Source organism: Nycticebus coucang, chromosome 4 (assembly GCF_027406575.1).
Source record: "Nycticebus coucang isolate mNycCou1 chromosome 4, mNycCou1.pri, whole genome shotgun sequence".
In the NCBI taxonomy this organism is placed as follows: Eukaryota; Metazoa; Chordata; class Mammalia; order Primates; family Lorisidae; genus Nycticebus; species Nycticebus coucang.
The window spans coordinates 124,204-144,577 of record NC_069783.1 but is presented as its reverse complement, the minus strand read 5'-3'; the positions used below and the strand labels follow the sequence as shown (position 1 = coordinate 144,577).

The 20,374-nt window shown below is 42.9% G+C and overlaps 1 non-coding gene across 1 annotated transcript; it reads right to left on the bottom strand.

The window, feature by feature from the left end:
• Positions 1 to 8,763: 8,763 nt before the first annotated feature.
• LOC128585280 (small nucleolar RNA U13) lies at positions 8,764 to 8,867 on the bottom strand. The gene has a single exon (XR_008379997.1). It is a non-coding gene; the product is annotated as a small nucleolar RNA U13 (small nucleolar RNA).
• Positions 8,868 to 20,374: the final 11,507 nt, after the last annotated feature.

Sequence of the window (20,374 nt, the reverse complement as noted above, 5' to 3'; positions counted from 1 at the left end):
AGAAAAGAAAAAACTAGCTGGACCTTGTGGCAGGCACCTGTAGCCCCAGCTACTTGGGAGGCTGAGGGAGGAGGATCACTTGAGCCCAAGAGTTTGAGGTTTGTGTGAGCTATAATGATGACATGGCATTATACCCAGGGTGAGAGAGTAAGACTCTGTCTCAAAAAGAATAAAAAAAATAAAATGACATAATCCTTATGCTATCAATGGGTTGTTAACAATGAATATTTATCAAGCTAACCATATTAAATAAAAATAGAAATAGACAAAAATATAGAAGGAGTACTGAACCCACCTCTGTCAGTGTGCTACAGATCAAGTGGATACAAAGTATGACTATATATTCTTTTTTTTTTTTTTTATAGAGACAGAGTCTCACTTTATACCCCTCGGTAGGGTGCCGTGGCATCACACAGCTCACAGCAACCTCAAACTCCTGGGCTTAAGTGATTCTCTTGCCTCAGCCTCCCGAGTAGCTGGGACTACAGGCGCCCGCCACAACACCCGGCTATATATTCTAAACAGAGTATGATGAATCCAATTGATCTGAAACTGCACCCTGAAATTAAACTGCCTTTAATATCAAATATCAATGGAACATTCACAAAGATTGGCTTTAATGCCACAGAGTCAAAATTGTAAGTTTTAAAAATTATACAATGAAGTTCAAAACTAATATCTTTCATATTTACCTAGCACAACCAGTCTGAAGATGTAATGAAAAGAACATGTGAATCTTCAAAGGCCACTAAAACTGTTAAATACCTAAAAAAAAATAAAATAGGAAATTGTTGAAGACTTTGAGGAAAAGACTCCTGACAGGTGGTTTAAACAACCGCTGCCGTGGACGGTTCTGGATAAGAGCCTCACAGAGACAACAAGCTGCTTTAGGCTTTCTATTTTTTTTCTAAAAGATAAAGCAGTAAGAGTGACTAGCCTTACCAGCTTCTGAAACTCATCCTGGTGCATTAATAAGTTAAAAGGTGTTTTTCTCCTGTTATGAGTGATGATGAGCATTTTTCTGTTTGAGGATTTTTTTAATTATATATATCACCTGTTTGTTTTATCTGTTGCTAAAGCTTTTCTTTTTATTGTTTACTGATTTAGAGGGTTCCTTATATGACAGGGAAATAATCTTCCTTTTTGATAATACAAGTTAAAAACAATTTTCCCATAGCTACAATTTTTTAATTTTCTACAATGTTTTTGCTATAAAAAATCCCTTTGTTCTTATGTGGTTGAATGTATGGAGCTTTCCCTGCTTCCATGTTGCAGAGGAATTTATCCTCTAAAAAATCCTGGTAGTTGCATGGAACTCTCCTTACGAAAGTCTGGTCCTTTTGAAGTTTACCTGAGCGTGCACAGTGGGAGGCCAGCCCAGCTGCCTTCTCCCCGTCCTGCCTTCCAGCCTCTCTGCCTCAGTCCTGAGTGGCCTTGGCCCACTTGCCCACACACTCACTTGCCTCTGACGGGGCTGTGGTGTGTTTAAATGCAGCAGGACTCATCACTCCTCTCCCTCCCTTCCTTATGGGTTTTTCCTGCTAGTTTTTATGTCTTAACAGGGAAACTTTAGAATCAATTTGACTATCTATAAAAAAGGATAATTTTTTTTTTTTTTTTTTTTTTTTTTGCAGTTTTTGGCTGGGGCTGGGTTTGAACCTGCCACCTCCAGGCATATGGGGCTGGCTCTACTCCTCAGAGCCACAGGCGCCTCCCAAAAAAGGATAAATATTTTTACTGGGATTGTGTTGAATTGAAGAAAACTTGATATCCTTATGATGCTGCCTAAAGCAATAACAAGAGATGTCTTTATCTGGTTCAGGTCTAATTTTGTTGTCTTGGGAGTGTTTAAAAGTTTTCTAACATATAAAACATACAGAAGGCAGGAGTGAGCAGTGGGGAGGGCTCACTCTTAGTGAGACCACTCAGGGCCCACCACCGAGGCCTGGTCAGGGTGGGGCAGAGAGGCCTCCACCACCTTCTCAGTCACCATAAGCTCAGGGCCAGACACCCACATGCAGACAGAGGTCTGGAGTCTGTGCTGAGTCAGAATTGTTTGAGGCTAAAGATGAAGCTCTGGTGGAATGGCCACTGTGCAGACTGTGGCTAAAGACCTGCAGAGGGAGAGGCAAGAGGTTGACTGACCTGGGTGGGTGGGGGAGCCTCTGCACACTCCCAAGGGAACTGGAGCACACTGGAAGGAGAACTTCCTGTTCCCCGGGGGGATGACTCGGCACAGAGGTGCAAAGTGCAGGCTGAGTGGGGCAGAGTTGGCAGTGGGGCCTATATATGTCCAGGAGCAGGATGTGACTCAGGATGTGAGTGCAGCCTCAGCTGCTGCCCCGAGGTGCTGACATCCAGGTTAGTGCTTAGGGAAAATCCTAGCATAGCAGAAGTGAAGACCTACAATTTTAAAGCTTTTGCTGTAATCTTGAAAGTGTTTGTTTCATTATATGTGCAGTAATTAAAAACGTGAGAACTCTGCAAAGTATAAAACTCCTTAAAAATCAGAGTTCAAAATTATATTGGTATCATTTTATTTTATTTAAAAATGTATATGACAGGAAAAATAGAAAGCATACACCCAAACCTAACAGTGTTAGAGCCGAGTGATCTGTGTGATATAAATCAGCTGTAACTGAGTATCTTTTATAAGAAAAGTTACTTACAGAACAGAAATCTGTGTGAGAAGCTGCCCCTGAGCCAACGTGGGGCCAGTCTCCTGCCCATGTCCGGAAGGAGGGAAGGAGACACGAGGCTGGCCACACACATGCCCTCGCTGGACTGGCTCTTCTATGGCACACGCAGGGCCAAGGAGCCAGCCACCTGCGTCTGAGCAGCACCACACAGCTGGGAGCGCACAGCAGCCCCAGGCCTGGTGGGTTCTTCAGCATGTCTGCAAGCTCAGAGGCCACTGCCTTGTCCCAGTCTGCGGCCTCACTTCAGGAAGCACCACTCAGTCATCTGTGAAAGAAGAGAGGTGGCTCCTCAGGCTCAGGGCTGTCTCTGGCACTCGCCTATAACCCTGGCTGACTGCTTCGCACAAGTCGGCTCCCTGTACCCCTCCATTCCATGGCACAGGCCAGGACAGCCAGCCAGAGGGCCTCTGAACAGAGAGGCCTTCATTTGCAAATGTAAATACCAGCGTTGGTCCCTGTGAGCTATCACCATCGTCCCATGCGCAGGGACAGGAAGGATGGAGCCTGGTCTGCAGGGCCAGAACTATAGAGGAAGGGGCCCTCAATGGTTTTTAAGGATATGAACCTGCTCTCAGGACAGACGGCAGCAACCCAGAAGATGCGTTCAGCTTTGCCCGTCGGAAGAACGGGTTTAAAAGGTTAGCTGTGCAGCTCAGAGGGAGATTCAGGAAATAGGAATGCTCATAGCAGAGTAAGAAGATACAAACCATCGAGGCGACTCCGTGAGGTGAGTCTCTGCCCCCGAGTCCCAATGCCCAATCTGTGTCTGCAGACCTGAAGGTGGTCACAGAGTGACAGGACAAGGGGACGTCTGCCCCAAGTGTGGGAGGCCCACTGGCGAGAAAAGTCCTCATGAAGTGACAAAAATCTGTGCTTAAATCTGTGCTTAAAGAATTCTGCCACTGCAAGTAGCAGCAAATAACAGGAGACATGAAAATATTGGACTAAACATGCCAGAGTTTATTTTCCTTTTATAATAAGAAGTAAGGAGATAGACAGCCCAGAGCCAGGGAGGCTGGTCACTGTTGGACCAGAAACCTGGCATGTCCTGTCTCCCTGTGCCAGAGTCTATCATCAACCATGCATCCCTCCCCAGTATTAATTAGCTTCTACTGTGTGCCAGGTGTGGTTTCTGGGACTGAGAATATATAAAAGAACAATGTCTACTTGCCCTTGCATCATGATCCCGACCCCTCCCTTAGTTACTTTGTGTTCCTGTAGACCTTGCCAGTCAAGCCTAACAACCAGACTCAACTGGGCTCTCCTCAGGACTCACTGTCCCCCACAGCTGGCTGGACTCAGATACTGCAGACTAGGACGTCCAGCGCACTGAGAGCCCCTGCCCTTCAACAGCCAGGGAGACAGTTTTGATATTATTTCTCCTATTCTCCCTACAACTGTCTTTCACATTTAAATCTTTGTCTCAATAATTGGCTCTTTAGGGCGGCGCCTGTGGCTCAGTGAGCAGGGCGCCGGCCCCATATACCAAGGGTGGCGGGTTCAAACCCGGCCCGGGCCAAACTGCGACAAAAAAATAGCCGGGCGTTGTGGCAGGCGCCTGTAGTCCCAGCTACTCGGGAGGCTGAGGCAGGAGAATCGCCTAGGCCCAGGAGTTGGAGGTTGCTGTGAGCTGTGTGACGCCACGGCACTCTACCGAGGGCGATAAAGTAAAACTCTGTCTCTACAAAAAAAAAAATAATAATTGGCTCTTTGTGTGGTGGGTGATGAGACTGAGGCTGGACCCCTTTGTGGGTTCAGTACCAAAAGGAGACAAGACGTTTCTTCATGGAGTTTAGTTCATGGACCCACAGTAAACAGCATGAGAGTCTGACCACAGCTGCTTTTAAGAAACAAGCCAAAAATCTGATTCATGAGACTCTTAAAGCTGTTATTACAGGAGAGAGGGCTATTATAGGTGGTAGAATTATTTTTAAGAGATTTCATAAAAATTAATTATGTAGAACAATTTGAGAGTAAAGTCCAGTGATTTGATCTTTTCTAAACTATAAAACAAATGATGCTATGTACAATCAACAAAATGTTGATTTAATTTCACTTAAATTTGGGGAACTTGTAAACTAAACATGACATGAGAGTGCAGTGCCCTTACCTAACTATGATGTTGTGAAAAATAAAATAATAACTGGCTTTCCTGGGCCTATGACCCTCCAAATGTTTGTCACCACGTTATATTTCACTGTAAAGGTTTTGATTATCATGTTTCTAGAGTAAAGCAATTTTTCAGGGATTGCACATCCATGAACAGGCAAGTGTAAGTGTTGTTGTAAACTAAACAAGGGGACAAATCTGACATGATCTGATTCCTGGGGGGCAGACGGTGAGTCAGTGTTTTCTTCCCTCCCCACAGCCTGCTCTCCAGCGTAGATAAATGCAAATGGATAAAAGTAGCAGAGTGCAGTGACTTAAGAATCTCATGCTCTTAATTCATGGGAACATTCAGTGAAATGTGTGTTTTACCTCAAGGAAAACAAGCTATTGTGTTGCCCAGGCTTACAAAACATCAGGGACAGAAACTCAGCAAATCCTGTCTTCATAAAGCACTGAAAAAACTTGACAAAAGTGTTCAAAACAACTGTTTCAGAACTCTGAAAATTTTTTTTGTGTGTGTGTGTGTTTTGGCCAGGGCTGGGTTTGAACCCGCCACCTCCAGCATATGGGACCAGCGCCCTACTCCTTGAGCCACAGGCGCTGCCAGAACTCTGAAAATTAAACAAAGGCATATGGCATGCCAGGAAGCATTTATTCAGGGAAGACCTCTGCACCTTGCTAAAACCACAAGTTTCTGTGCTGCTCCCATGAGGAACCACTGGACCTGGTGTGCTACAGGGTCACAGACAGCGCCAGGGCTGTGATGCGGGCCCACTGCAACAGACATGACCAAAATATGAAAGGGAAGTCTGGGGAGTGAGACAGAGCCATGGGAAGTGGGACCTGAGAGGCACAGCAGGAGGCTCATGTTCACAGACACAAGCGGCTCACCTGGCACGCCGAGACCTGCACACGCCTGTGACACCACCATGCCCTGTTCACAGAGATCCCCAGTTGTTAAATGACTAACAAAACAACCAGGCAATACCTAAAAAACTATATAAATAAAAGTGTATTTCTTTATATGGCAATAATGACCAAAATATAGGAGACACTTTAGGAATTTCTGGGGAATAGCTGGAAGGAGAGGATGGTATCTGGCCAGTGGTCTGAGCAAGACAGCCTTGCCCACAGGCTCCGGGTGGTATCAGACCAGTGGTCCAACTGAGACAGCTCTGCCTACAGGCTCTGGGTGGTATCCGACTGGTGGTCTGAGTGAGACGGCCCTACCCACAGGCTCCAGGCTCTTGCTATGCATTACAGGAGGACCCAGTGGACGTCTCAGGTGCCACAGCTGTAACTTTCAGTCCCAAAGAATGATTTGTCCCTAACTTTACCTGTAGTCTTTATAGAGCCACCATGTAAATAACACAATTTAAAATGTATTGAAGAACACAAAGATGACGTCAAATGAGAGCAGAGGCCACGCAGTGAGCTGCGGGCGGCACAAAATGAGCAGCATGTCCTCAGTGATGTGTGGGCAGAGAAAAAACTGGCCTCAAAATGTTAGTAGAATGTTCACAGGCTAATGTGAGACAAAAACAAGACGAATTTAAAAATGCGCCTGTGGCTCAGTGAGTAAGGCGCCGGCCCCATATACCGAGAGTGGCAGGTTCAAACCCAGCCCTGGCTGAACTGCAACCAAAAAATAGCCGGGCATTATGGCGGGCACCTGTAGTCCCAGCTGCTTGGGAGGCTGAAGCAGGAGAATCACAAAAGCCCAAGAGCTGGAGGTTGCTGTGAGTCCTGTGACGTCATGGCACTCTACCAAGGGCTGTAAAGTGAGACTCTGTCTCTACCAAAAAAAAAAAAAAAAAATTTAAAAAAAATGTACACATGTACTATACTCTAGTTAATAAATTTTTGTTATTGGTGTGGATCTGCAATTACAAAATGACTTTATGTGTTTACTAGGGTTGAACAAATAGGAAAATAATACACTGTAAAGAACAAGTGTGTGGCTGTACCTTGTCAGGAAAAGAGGTCACAAATAAACCAGGGGATAAGACAGAAATAAACTCTTGGTTTTGGATTAGAATCAGAGGTGCCAGTAGCAGCCCCAGTGTTCTCCCATGCACACTGACAGACACAAAGCACCTTCATGTGTGGATCAGAACAACACACACATCAAATCCGCCTGCCCAGGGGACTGAGAGGCAGTAACATCCTGGTCATGAACTCCTGGTTTCTAAGTGCCATTAAAACTCTGAGTACCCGCAATGGGGCCCAGAGTGAGGAAGGATTGGCTGATTCCAAAGCTGGTGGGGGCAGGGGGATCACAAAATAATCTCATGGTGCCAGAAAGCCAGGATGTGCCCAGGAAGGGCACAGAAAGAGAGAGAGTGTTGAGGATCCCCCAGAAGAACTCCCAAAGAGCAGCAAAATAAATAGTGAACACATTCTATTATAACCTATAAAGTAAAATGAACATTCATGAGTCCAAATGAATACAAATGGATAATTGAATGAATGGGGGGCGGGCAACAGCAGCTCTTCCTAAGAGGATTCCAATTATTTAATGTAAAAAGAATCAGGAAAATATTAAATTGCTATTAGAACACCACAGTACTAATTATGGCAAGGCAAGATTCACTTGATACACAAATTAGTGGACCAAAGTTTAACTAGAAACATGTTGGGGTTCCAGGAGGGAACCTCAGATCTCTAAGACAAAGAGAACCCTTATCTCTAAGACAAAGCATTCATGAAAAGATGCAAAGGTGTCAAAATTCAAAAATAGGAAAAAAAGAATCCCAAGCCCCCAGAAGATTACATGGAAGAGTAAATTCTGGATAATAAGGGACATAGTGTAATAAACTGTCAACAGGGGCGCAATAGCACATTCAGAAAGAGAGAGGGGAAAGCAAGTTTCCTCTCTGGAGGGCAGACAAACCAGCTGCCTTATTCTAACTGCCCATCAGGAGTTCAAAAGACTCAGCAGGAGAGAGTCATGAGGAGAATCAGCAGGTTTACCCACCTGCTGATTCTCTATGCACGAACAGTCTTAAAGACCTCACCCTGACTGGGCTGCCTTCAGGCTCCTTCCATCATTTTCTTGATAAAGAGTCACAGGGATAGCCCACCTGTGTGCTTTACCCTGGATGTAAGGGGCCACAGAGAAATCAGCCTTTCTAACTGCCACAGAAACAGAATAGAAACATAAACTCAAAGTATCCTGCCAATATAGTTATTAGTCATAAAGGGGAAAATAGTAACTTCCCAGCAAGCTACCCAGCAGGCAGTGCTTGAGCCTGGTGGTGTGTGGTGTTGGGTATATTATCACCAGTAGGACTCCAAGATGTGGTCCACAGAGAGTCTGACCTGTACTTGTAACTGAAGAGTATTTTCAAAAAATAAAATAAAACACCATAGCGGTACTCTCCAAAATACTCCTGGATAACACAACTAACCACAACAAGGGACTTTAGATAGGAGCCTGGAACAAAAGGTCATTACAGGCATGACATCTGAACAGCATCTGTGCTGCAATGGAGATACTGGCCCTGTGTTTACTCCAATGATGGCATGGCTCCATGAGACAGGAAAATTAGGCAGAAGCTAGATAGAAGGTCTATGGGAGATCTATTAATTTTATAAATTGTCTATAAATCTAAAATTATTTCAAAATACAGTACACTCCACATTAACCGGAACTCAAGCAACCAGCACGCTGCCCTGCCAAAAACAAATCAGAGTTTGAACTTGGCACTCCTGCCATCAGGCCCACACTTCAGGACCACTCTGCAGCTCTCCTGTACTCTCTGTAGCAGCTTTAAGTGTTATGTGTGTTACTTGAAGTTAAAAATATGTAGTAGTGAAATTGAAAAGTGTATTGAATGCCATTTAACTAAAATTACACGCTGCATTTACAAAGCTGTAAAACTGCAGATTTTATGGTATGCCGGTGTAATATGGGGTATAGAATTAGGCTGATTTTTTTTTTTTTCCAAGTTCATGTCAGACGGGTAATGTGCCAACGTCGTAACAAGATTTGTGGGAGGCACATCTCACGCATGCGCATGAAAACCCAATCATCACTCTTATGAACTACAAAAGGATCAAATTAGGCTGATTTTTAATAGTAACTCTGAAGCAGCAGGAAAGCACATTTATCCAGAATCTACCAATACCCACAGGTGCTGGATTATGGGGAGATGGCTATAAAGAACTGCACTGAAGTCTGTGAATAAGCGGTTTGCTGGGGAGCTGCTGGAGGAGGCCTCAGGCCTGAGTCCATGGCCCTGTATACTCGTGGCCCCCAGTGCTCACAGTACAGGCTAAGCTCCTGGTGCATGGCTGGGTCACTGCTGCGTTTGGCTTTTCTGTGTGCTTTTATGCACATGTTTACATTATTTCATAATTGTATTTTTATTACCACGGCAGTGAAATCAAAGCTGTCTTCATACACAAGTTCTTGTGGGACAATGTCAGCAAAAGACAGGGACCCCAAAGATGGAGGCCCCAACTATCGGGTGCAGTGGGCCACCTGTAGCCCAGGCTGCCATGCTGTGATTTGAGTGATATTTCTGGGAAGCTACTAGACTTTGGCACAAGTTTGGAACAAAACAAATCAGTTCTTTGTGGTTTCTCTCTCTTTTCTCAGTGGACAAAGCCATAGTGTGCTCGCTCTGTTCCTCAGTCAGATGGTGCTTCTGGTCTGGGCCTGTGATGCATCTGAGTTCACATGTGAACACTGTGTTCTTCTGCAATTAAAGCCAAAATTCAGATAAATTCTACAGGGCCAGGTGAGCATCTAATAGATTGATCTCAAAAACCCCTGTTGGTCACAGAGTAACGACCCATATCAAAATAAAGGCAAAATGATTCAAGAATTCATAAAATTAAATGCAAATTCGGGGGTGGGGGGAGACAATATGGCCGACTGGAGCCACCTTTCCACAGAGGCTCCCATCCAGAAGGAGGGTTAAAGGACAGAAGTTTAGCAGTAAGCCAATGGTTTGGAGCTAAGCCAAGAGAGAAGGTTGAAGAATGCATATCAACCCTGCTGAGGCGAGCTGCGACCCCAAGGAAACAAACAATAGGTACAAAATCCATCGCCAAGCTGATGGGAGTCCCCTCCCCCATGAGAACGGCTCACAGTATACTCTATACAAACAAGAGAGCAGAGTTCAGATCCCCTACTATTTTATCCCATGGGAGAGACCCTCAAAAAACCAGAACTCCTTCTCTAGAGAGGACATATGAATGTGCCATGGCACTCTCCCACCAGGCATAAAACTATATAAAGCTGCGTATATTCTCTACCTGCAATTCTGAACTCCTGGCCCTCCCCTCCACTTTCACCTTGAGGTCTGTAGGCCTGTCCCCCAGATTCTTGGGCATTTTCTCGAGAGGTGTGGACAGGGCATGGGCTGTTGCTGGTCTGTGCTGATTCTGTGGCACAGTAGTAAGAAGAAGACAGTGAACTGAGGGAACCATATGGGAGAGGAGGTGCCCCATGGCACAGCTCCCAGCAGAGGCAGCAGCAGGAACAATAGGGTTTATATCCCTGGGGATATTTTGGAGAGACACTCCATGACTCTCTGGGCAACCAGAGGAAGCCAAGCATTTTCTCCGGTGGCAACCACTGGCAGAACAGATCTGGGATGGAAACGCAGGCCCCATGAGTAAAGGGTATGCCTGAGGCAGTACCTGCCTGGGTGGCCGCAGCAGGGACGTGCACAGAGATGGCATACTCCCAGGGTGGGGCTAAGCCAGAAGGACTGCTTTAGGGAGCCTAAGAAGCACTAGGCCCTCAGGGGAATCATAGCTGAGACAAAGGCAGGCAGGCAGAGGCTGGAACTGACTGCTGAGTGAGAGCTCTAACTTCACCCACCCCAACACAGACTGCAGCCATGACAGACACACCAGTTCTGGGCAGCAGCACAAACCAGAGCTAAGTCACAGTTTCTGTGAACTCAAACAGCATCTGATCTGCAGGGGAATATAGCCAGGACAGAAACAAATTCTACGAAATAGTTCTGTTATGTCAGCAACATCAATCAGGGGTGGAGCTGGAACTGAGTGAACCGCTTCACCCTCCATTAAGCACCCAAAGTTGTCAGGCCTCAGCTCCCCTGCTGGATAGTGGCAGAGAGCAGTGGCCTGGCTGAGGAGACATAGATCTCACTGTGATTCAGGCAAGTGCAAAACCCTGGAGCATCTGCTCATTGGAGGGAACTGGGTCATACCCCTGCAGAACTGGCTTACAGCCCTGCAGAGGTGCAAGGTGGGGAAGGAAGTATCAACCTTCCCAGACGAATTCATTTGCTGGGTGGGTCCTTCTGACCACACAGAGCACCATAGCAAGTCATACTTGAGCTGCCAGCAGACCCCTGCTATCTAGTTGCCAGAGACCTTTTGAACTCTCTCACCTGAGACCGGGTGCTGACTGGGACAATTGATTTAGACCTCTTGAACTGGGCCAATCACCTGAGCACTATCCAAAGTGGTACCCTGGTGTGTGGTTGTGGGAAGGTTTGATTTTCTTTTTCTGGTTGTTGCCCATGGGGGGCAGGGTGACTTAATTGCTGGTATTTCTCCACAGCTGAGACTTCAACCCAGAGTAACTGATTCACTAGGGTAGGACAAAGAACAGTTGAAAACAAGACAGAGCCACTTAGCCCCACCACACCAAGCAGGTCTCTAGTTTCTCAGGCTGTAGCACCATATGGGTCCTTTGCAAAGCTCTAGGGGAAAAGTACAGACACCAGTCCCTGCTCTTGGGCAAAGGGCTGGTTAATCACTATTCCAGGAGCCCCCAACCCAACTTCAACTTATCTGCTCATCTAGCCAAATGGTGTAAAATAATCATGGAGTGGAATCAGCAGAAAAACTCCGGTAACATGAGTAACCAGAGTAGATGAACTGCCCCAAGGAACTACATGGCCAACACAACTGAAGATACCATTCATAAACAGATAGCTGAGATGTCAGAAATCAAATTCAGAATTGGGATTGCAAATAAGATGGAGTTGGAATTAGAAATTCAAGGGGCATTTCAAAAATTGTCTCAAGAATTAAATGAATTCAAAGACAAAATCACCAAAGATTTTGACACATTGAGACAAAAATTTGCAGCCCTCAAAGATCTGAGAAATATAGTAGAATCCCCCAGTAACAGAATGGAGCAGGCAGAAGAAAGGATTTCTGACATTGAAGACTAAGCTTTTGAACACTCCCACTCAAAGAGGAAGAGAAGTGGAGAGCAAAAACAGATCATTCTTTCAGAGAGCACTGGGATAATTCGAAGAAAACTAATATTCACCTTCTAAGAATTCCTGATGGTGACAAGGTGGCTTCAAAAGGCACACAGGCTCTTCTTCATGAGATAATGAAGGAGAACTTTACAGACATGCCAGGAGATTCTGAAATTCAGATAGCAGGTAGTTTCAGAACCCCAGAATGACTCAACCCAAGTAAGACATCTCCTAGGCACATTATAATTAACTTCGTCAAAGTTAAAATGAAGGATAATATTCTGCAAGCACCAGACATAAGAAAAACATAACCTACAAGGGGAAGAATGTTAGAATGACTGAAGATCTCTCTGCTGAAACCTTTTAAGCTAGAAGAGGGTGGCCATCAAATTTTAGTCTCCTAAGACAAAATAACTTTCAACCCAGGATCCTGTCTCCATCAAAACCGAGTTTCATTTATGATGGAGAAATGAAATACCTTAATGACATTCACATGTTGAAGAATACGCCGTAACTAAACCAGCTGTCCAGGATATTCTTAAACCTATATCCTCTATAATGACCAGCACAATCCTCTACCACAAAAGTAAACTCATCAGAAACTTTTGATCAAATTCCAACTTCCACAGTGGCAAAAGGATTAAAAATGTCCACTGGACTTTCAAAAAACGTGATACCCAAAATTCTACCAGGCTTATCAATATCTTTAATTAATGTGAATGGCTTAAATTACCCTCTAAAGAGGCACAGGTTGGCTGAGTGGATACAAAAACTCAGGCCAGATATATGCTGCATACAAGAATCTTATCTTACCTTAAAAGATAAATATATCAGGATGAAGGGATGGGCATCTATATTTCAGGCAAATAGAAATCAGAAAAAAACAGGTGTTGCAATTTTATTCGCAGATACAATAAGCTTTAAACCAACAAAAGTAAGGAAAGATAAGGCTGGTCACTTCATATTTGTTAAGGGTAACTCTCAACATGACAAGATTTCAATTATTAACATTTATGCACCCAACCAGAATGTGCCTCGATTTATAAGAGAGACTCTAACAGACATGAGCAACTTGATTTCCTCCAGCACCATAACAGTTGGAGATTTTAACACTCCTTTGGCAGTGTTGGATAGACCCTCCAGAAAGAAGCTGAGCAAAGAAATTTTGGACTTAAATTTAACCATTCAACACTTGGATTTAACAGACATCTACAGAACATTTCATCCTAACAAAACTGAATACACATTCTTCTCATCAGCCCATGGAACATACTCCAAAATTGATCACATCTTAGGTCACAAGTCTAACCTCAGCAAATTCGAAAGAATAGAAATTATTCCTTGCATCTTCTTGGACCACCATGGAATAAAAGTTGAACTCAATAACAACAGGAATCTGCATGCTCATGCAAAAACATGGAAAGTAAATAACCTTATGCTGAATAATAGCTGGGTCATAGATGAGATTAAGAAGGAAATTACCAAATTTTTGGAACAAAATGATAATGAAGACGTGAATTATCAGAACCTCTGGGATACCGCAAAGGCAGTCCTAAGAGGGAAATTTATAGCACTGCAAGCCTTCCTCAAGAGAACAGAAAGAGAGGAAGTTAACAACTTAATGGGACATCTCAAGCAACTTGAATGGGAAGAACATTCCAATCCCAAACCCAGCAGAAGAAAAGAAATAACCAAAATTAGAGCAGAATTAAATGAAATTGAAAACAAAAGAATTATACAACAGATCAATAAATCAAAAAGTAACCTAATCAGGAAAAAAAATCTCTAATTTCATCAATCAGAAATGGTAAAGATAAAATAACAACAAATTCCTCAGAAATTTAAAAAAATCCTTTTCAAAAAAGATCTAATTAAATAAAATATTAAAAAAAATCCTTAATGAATATTACAAGAATCTCTATTCTCAGAAATATGAAAATCTGAAGGAAATTGACCAATACTTGGAAACATGCCAACTTCCTAGACTTAGCCAGAATGAAGTGGAAATGTTGAACAGGCCTATATCAAGTTCTGAAATAGCATCAACTATATAAAATCTCCCTAAAAGAAAAGCCCAGAACCAGATGGCTTCACATCAGAATTCTACCAAACCTTGAAAGAGGAACTAGTACCCATATTATTCAACCTTTTTCAAAATATAGAAAAAGAAGAAATACTACCCAACACATTCTACAAAGCAAACATCACCTTGATCCCCAAACTGGGAAAAGACCCAACAAGAAAAGAAAATTATAGATCAATATCACTAATGACTATTGATGCAAAAATATTCAACAAGATCCTAGCAAACAGAATCCAGCAACACATCAAACCAATTATACATCATGACCAAGTGGGTCTTATCCCAGGGTCTCAAGGCTGGTTTGATATACGTAAATCTATAAATATAATTCATCACAAAAACAAGTTAAAAAACAAAGACCATATGATTTTCTCAATTGATGCAGAAAAAGCTTTTGATATTATCCAGCATCCTTCATGATCAGAACACTTAAGAAAATGGGTATAGAAGGGACATTTCTTAAACTGATAGAGTCCATCTACAGCAAACCCACAGCCAATATTGTATTGAATGGAGTTAAATTGAAATCATTTCCACTCAGATCAGGAACCATTGTACATTGTCTCCACTGCTTTTTGACATTGTAGTGGAAGTCTTAGCCATTGCAATTAGGCAAGAAAAGGTGATTAAGGGTATCCATATAAGGTCAGATGGATGATGTGATTGTATATCTGGAAAACACCAGGGATTCTACTACAAAACTCTTAGAAGTGATCAAGGAATACAGCAGCATCACAGGTTACAAAATACACACTCATAAATCTGTAGCCTTTCTATATACCAACAATAGTCATGCTGAAAAAAGCAGTCAAGGACTCTATTCCATTCACAGTAGTGCCAGAGAAGATGAAATATTTGGGAGTTTACCTAACAACATGAAAGATCTCTACAAAGAGAACTATGAAACTGTAAGAAAAGAAATAGCTGAAGATGTTAACAAATGGAAAAACATACCATGCTCATGGCTGGGAAGAATCAACATTGTTAAAATGTCCATACTCCCCAAAGCAAAATACATGAGATAATGAAGGGTAACACTCAATGCAATCCCTATTAAAGCTCCACTGACATACTTTAAAGATCTCAAAAAAATAATTCTTCGTTTTCTATGGAATCAGAAAAAACTTCAAATAGCCAAGACATTATTCAGAAATAAAAACAAAGCTGGAGGAACCACACTATCAGACTTCAGACTATACTATAAATCAATAGTGATCAAAACAGCATTGTACTGGCACAAAAACAGAGAGGTAGATGTATGGAACAGAATAGAGAACCAAGAGATGAACCTAGCTACTTACTGTTATTGATCTTTGACAAGCCAATTAAAAACATTCAATGGACAAAAGATTCCCTATTTAACAAATGGTGCTGGGTGAACTGGCTGGTGACTGGTAGAAGACTGAAACTGTACCCACACCTTTCACCATTAACTAAGATAGACTCTCACTGGATTAAAGATTTAAACTTAAGACATGAAACTTTAAAAATACTAGAAAAAGGGCGGCGCCTGTGGCTCAGTGAGTAGGGTTCAAACCCAGCCCCGGCCAAACTGCAACCAAGTCCCAGCTGCTCTGGAGGCTGAGGCAAGAGAATCACATAAGCCCAAGAGCTGGAGGTTGCTGTGAGCCGTGTGACGCCACGGCACTCTACCGAGGGCAGTAAGGTGAGACTCTGTCTCTACAAAAAAAAAAAAATACAAAAATACTAGAAAAAAGTGCAGGGAAAACACTTGAAGAAATCGGCCTGGGTGAATATTTTATGAGGAGGACCCCCCAGGCAATTGAAGCAACACCAAAAATACACTACTAGGACCTGATCAAACTAAAAAGCTTCTACACAGCCAAGAACACAGTAAGTAAAGTAAGTTGACAGCCCTCAGAATGGAAGATATTTGCAGGTTATGTCTCCGACAAAGGTTTAATAACCAGAATCCACAGAGAACTCAAACATATTAACAAGAAAATAACAAGGGATCCCATCTCAGGGTGGGCAAGGGACTTGAAGGGAAACTTCTCTGAAGAAGATAGGCCTACGGCCTACAGACATATGAAAAAATGCTCATCATCCTTAATCATCAGAGAAATGCAAATCAAAACTACTTTGAGATATCATCTAACTCCAGTAAGATTAGCCCACATCACAAAATCCCAAAACCAGAGATGTTGGCATGGATGTGGAGAAAAGGAACACTTCTGCACTGCTGGTGGGAATGCAAACTAATTCATTCCTTTTGGAAAGATGTCTGGAGAATCTAAAAATAGACCTGCCATTCGATCCTACAATTCCTCTACTAGCTATATACCCAGAAGACCAAAAATCACATTATAACAAAGATATTTGTACCAGAATGTTTATTGCAGTTCGATTCATAATTGCTAAGTCATGGAAGAAGCCCAAGTGCCCATCAACCTATGAATGGATTAATAAATTGTTGTATATGTACACCATGGAATATTATGCAGCCTTAAAGAAAGATGGAGACTTTACCTCTTTCATGTCTACATGATGGAGCTGGAACATATTCTTCTTAGCAAAGTATCTCAAGAATGGAAGAAAGATGGAGACTTTACCTCTTTCATGTCTACATGATGGAGCTGGAACATATTCTTCTTAGCAAAGTATCTCAAGAATGGAAGAAAAAGTATCCAATGTACTCAGCCCTAGTATGAAACCAATTTATAGCTTTCATATGAAAGCTATAACCCAATTATAGCCCAAGAACATGGGGAAAGGGGAGATGGAGGGGAGGAGGGAGGATGGGTGGACGGACAGTAATTGGTGGGACCACACCTATGGTGCATCTTACAAAGGTACATGTGAAATTTACTAAATGTAGAATATAAATGTCTTAACACAATAACTAAGAAAATGCCATGAAGGCTATTTTAGCCAGTTTGATGAAAATATTTCAAATTATATATAAAAGCAGCAAAAAAAAAAAGAAAGAAAGAAAAAGAAAGGAAGAAATGCAAGATCTGGGGCCCCATCTTAGATCCTCTGAATCAGAAGTTCTGGAAGTGGGCTCTGGGAAGCTGTGTTTTAACACACCCTCTAGAGCAGTGGTTTTCAACTGGTGGGATATTAGGTGTGCTGTGAAAATTTTTAAAGATAATTAATTAAATTATTTTCAGAAGAAAAAAAGAATTCATAAAATCCAAAAAACCCAAAATTTAAGTTTCATATATAGTAGAACCCCCATAGCTGACCACCTCCTTAGGGTGACCTAATCCACACAGACCAGGCTGCACCTCACTCCCTTGTCAGTACAGCAGGCCTAGTTCCTCACGGTGACAACCTCGGTGTGTTGACCAGTTTGTTACAATGCCTTGGGTGGTCAACTTACAGAGGGTCTACCACAATTATTTTATATGCATTACAAACGGTGAACAATTTTTAACACATAAAAATGTCCATACTCTCATTTAAATCAAAATATACAGGTATTACCTGAAAATATTACAGGTATGTTCCAGGGTTCTGCTTGACAGGGTCTCTCTAAACCCTTCCCCATCTAACCCTGGCAGTGGAGTGAGGACAGGGAGACTGTGAATAACTGTGGTGAAGAAACCTGGCTCCCTCTCAGCCTCTCACCTCTGGGGAGTGGCAGAGCCATAGCTCCCCGGTGCACGTTAGGCTGCACCCTTGACATCCTCTGCCCTCACCGTCCTCCATGCAGGCTCTCATCCCAACCCCACCGGAGGCCTATGGCAATACCTCTTCTGGGTGCTGCCTTTGAAGTAATTTGTGTATATTAATATACATTTTCGGTCAGCATGATTCCGTATGGACAGACTGACAAACAGCATGTTACAGGCCAGACCTGGAGCCTGATTCCTGGGTTCAACCCTGGCTCTGCTACCTAACAGCTCTGCCGCCTTCCTTATGCAAGTGGCTGCGGTCTGTGAATCTCAGGTTTCTCTTCTGTGAAGCAGGTGCAAGACAAGACAGCGCACAGAGTAATCAGCTCATTGAAGGCTAAGCCTGTAGTAAATGCTCAGCAAACATTTCTGAGGGCAGTGGCTGTTCCTGTAGTCGCACGACATTTCCAGGGTAATGTGACCTGCACACAATCAACAAGCATAAACATGGCTGGCTGCTCAGATTCCAGCTAGAAGTGAAGTCAGTGCTGTCTGAAGTCTGCCTGTCGCCACTTCCCAGCATCGTTACCACTAGGCATTTGCACTAGGGAATGAAGTTGGGAGCTCATTGAATGTCCTCCAGGCCTATTATTTCAGGGCCTGCACCAGATGGTTTCCTGGATGCCTCTGGCTCTGACTTCAGTTTCTGTGACATGCTTCCTGAGGACTGATTGAGTGCTTAGTGTTTTAGAACTGGACTGAACCTACCTTGAATGCACACTGTGTTTTCTATGCTTGTTTCCATCTCTGTATCTCCCATCAGACTCAATAATCTCCCTGAGAAAACAGAAACCGTGTCATTGTATCTCAGAGCTTAGCATGCTAACTAATGTGTCATAGCCACTAAAATATATTTTTACTGAAAAATGCCGTTAACAAATACACGTTAGGTAAGTCTTATAATTGGTCTCTTAAGTTTCCATGTTAAAATGTTATATCTATGCATACATTAAGACCACTGCATATTGAGAGTTAAAATATTATACTTATGTAATATTAAGACTACTGCATATCAAGAATCAATTATGTCAAATGACAATTCAATCATCTAGTCATTCAATCAATGTGAGTACTTTGTTTTTTGAATACCTACTATGTGCCAGATACCAGTTAAGGCTCTGTAGACACAAAAGAGAAGTAAAATGAGCCATCACCTGGTCTCGTGCAGGGCATGGGTATTCATGAGGGGCAGGCTAGGGCAGTGGTTACTGTGCCAGTCAGGAGGCATCCCCTATACTCTTGTCATTCACAGGGTCTAGAAAAGTAGCACAAAAATTTGTTAGAAGCAGTACTTGGTGAAACTAACTTGGTGATATCATACTAAGAAATAAAATTGACATCCTCCAGGTTTCAGCTCTATCTCCGTTCCCTGCAATCTCCCAGGGCAGGTCTCTGCCCTGGATAAGTAGAAACAGGCTTCAGCCACCCCTGGAACCTGAGTCTTTTCTCCTGTCTCCCCTCAGGACTGTGAACACCTGGCTTGCATTCTTGCAGAGAAGTAGACAACCAAATTAATGCAGTAAAAGATGTAAGCACTTGTGGATGCATGTTTGAAGAACTCAGAAACACCACCACACTAGCAGGACTAATTTGTCCTCAGCATTTTGTGAGTCTTTTCCCCTTAACTTTTCTGAAATGATTATATAGCTTTATTCCCATAGAATAAGCACAGTGGGGAAGGACCACCCTCTAAAGACCTTGGCCATTCTGCAATGCACCCATCCATTCAAGAAGATGGTCTTGGTCTATATCTATCTTCATAATTACATGCACATTATCTAAAAGAAACAAAGAATGTGGGAAAGGATAAAGTTTAAACTTTAAGCTGTGGGAACGCAGGGGATCAGGCTGAAGAGAAGAGAATGCTGAGCGTGAGCTTCATCAGTGAGATGATGCACTGGCCTGCAAGACGTGCCCGTGCAGTGCAGAGCCTGAGATTGTGAGTGTAATGCAGGTCCTGGGAGAAAGAGTTTTCCAGAGACCTTGGAAGTGCAACCTATGAGGTTATACTTATGACCCTTTGGAAACAAGGTCAGCACATCACAACATGTTTTTTAAATTCAGAAACACAGTTTGCTGGGAAATCATCCAGATCAGTGTCACATCTACTATTTGCAGTCATTAAAAATGAACTGTCCTTTGGAATTAGCCACCTGCCAGGCAATAGTTAGTTGGGATCCACTTGATCAAGGCTTTTAATTTGCAACAGTATTTGAATAGGTTCTTTAATATTCATGTTTAACAATGCATGTTTAAAATATATGGCTGAGAAAGACTGCATTCACCATTCACGCACATAATCACAAACACTTAATACTAGAAAGGAAATCATCATAGTTTTGTGGAGACTTCTAAGTATCTGTTTGGACCTGTCAATGAGAAAGAACACAAACTCTGTAAAATACTTTAAAGAAGTTTATTCACAGCAGCGTATGTGTGACCATGACCCAGAGAGCCACGCCCAAAAAGCCCTGAGCAGGTGAACTGAGGTGGCTGGATCCCAATTTCATCTTACACATTTCAAGGGGACAGGAATGACAGGTAAAGCTATCAGTCAATACATAGAAGGCGAACATTGGTTGGTCCAAAAAAGCAGGACATCTCAAAGTAGGAATTATAAGTTATAGGGGGGTTTAAAGATTC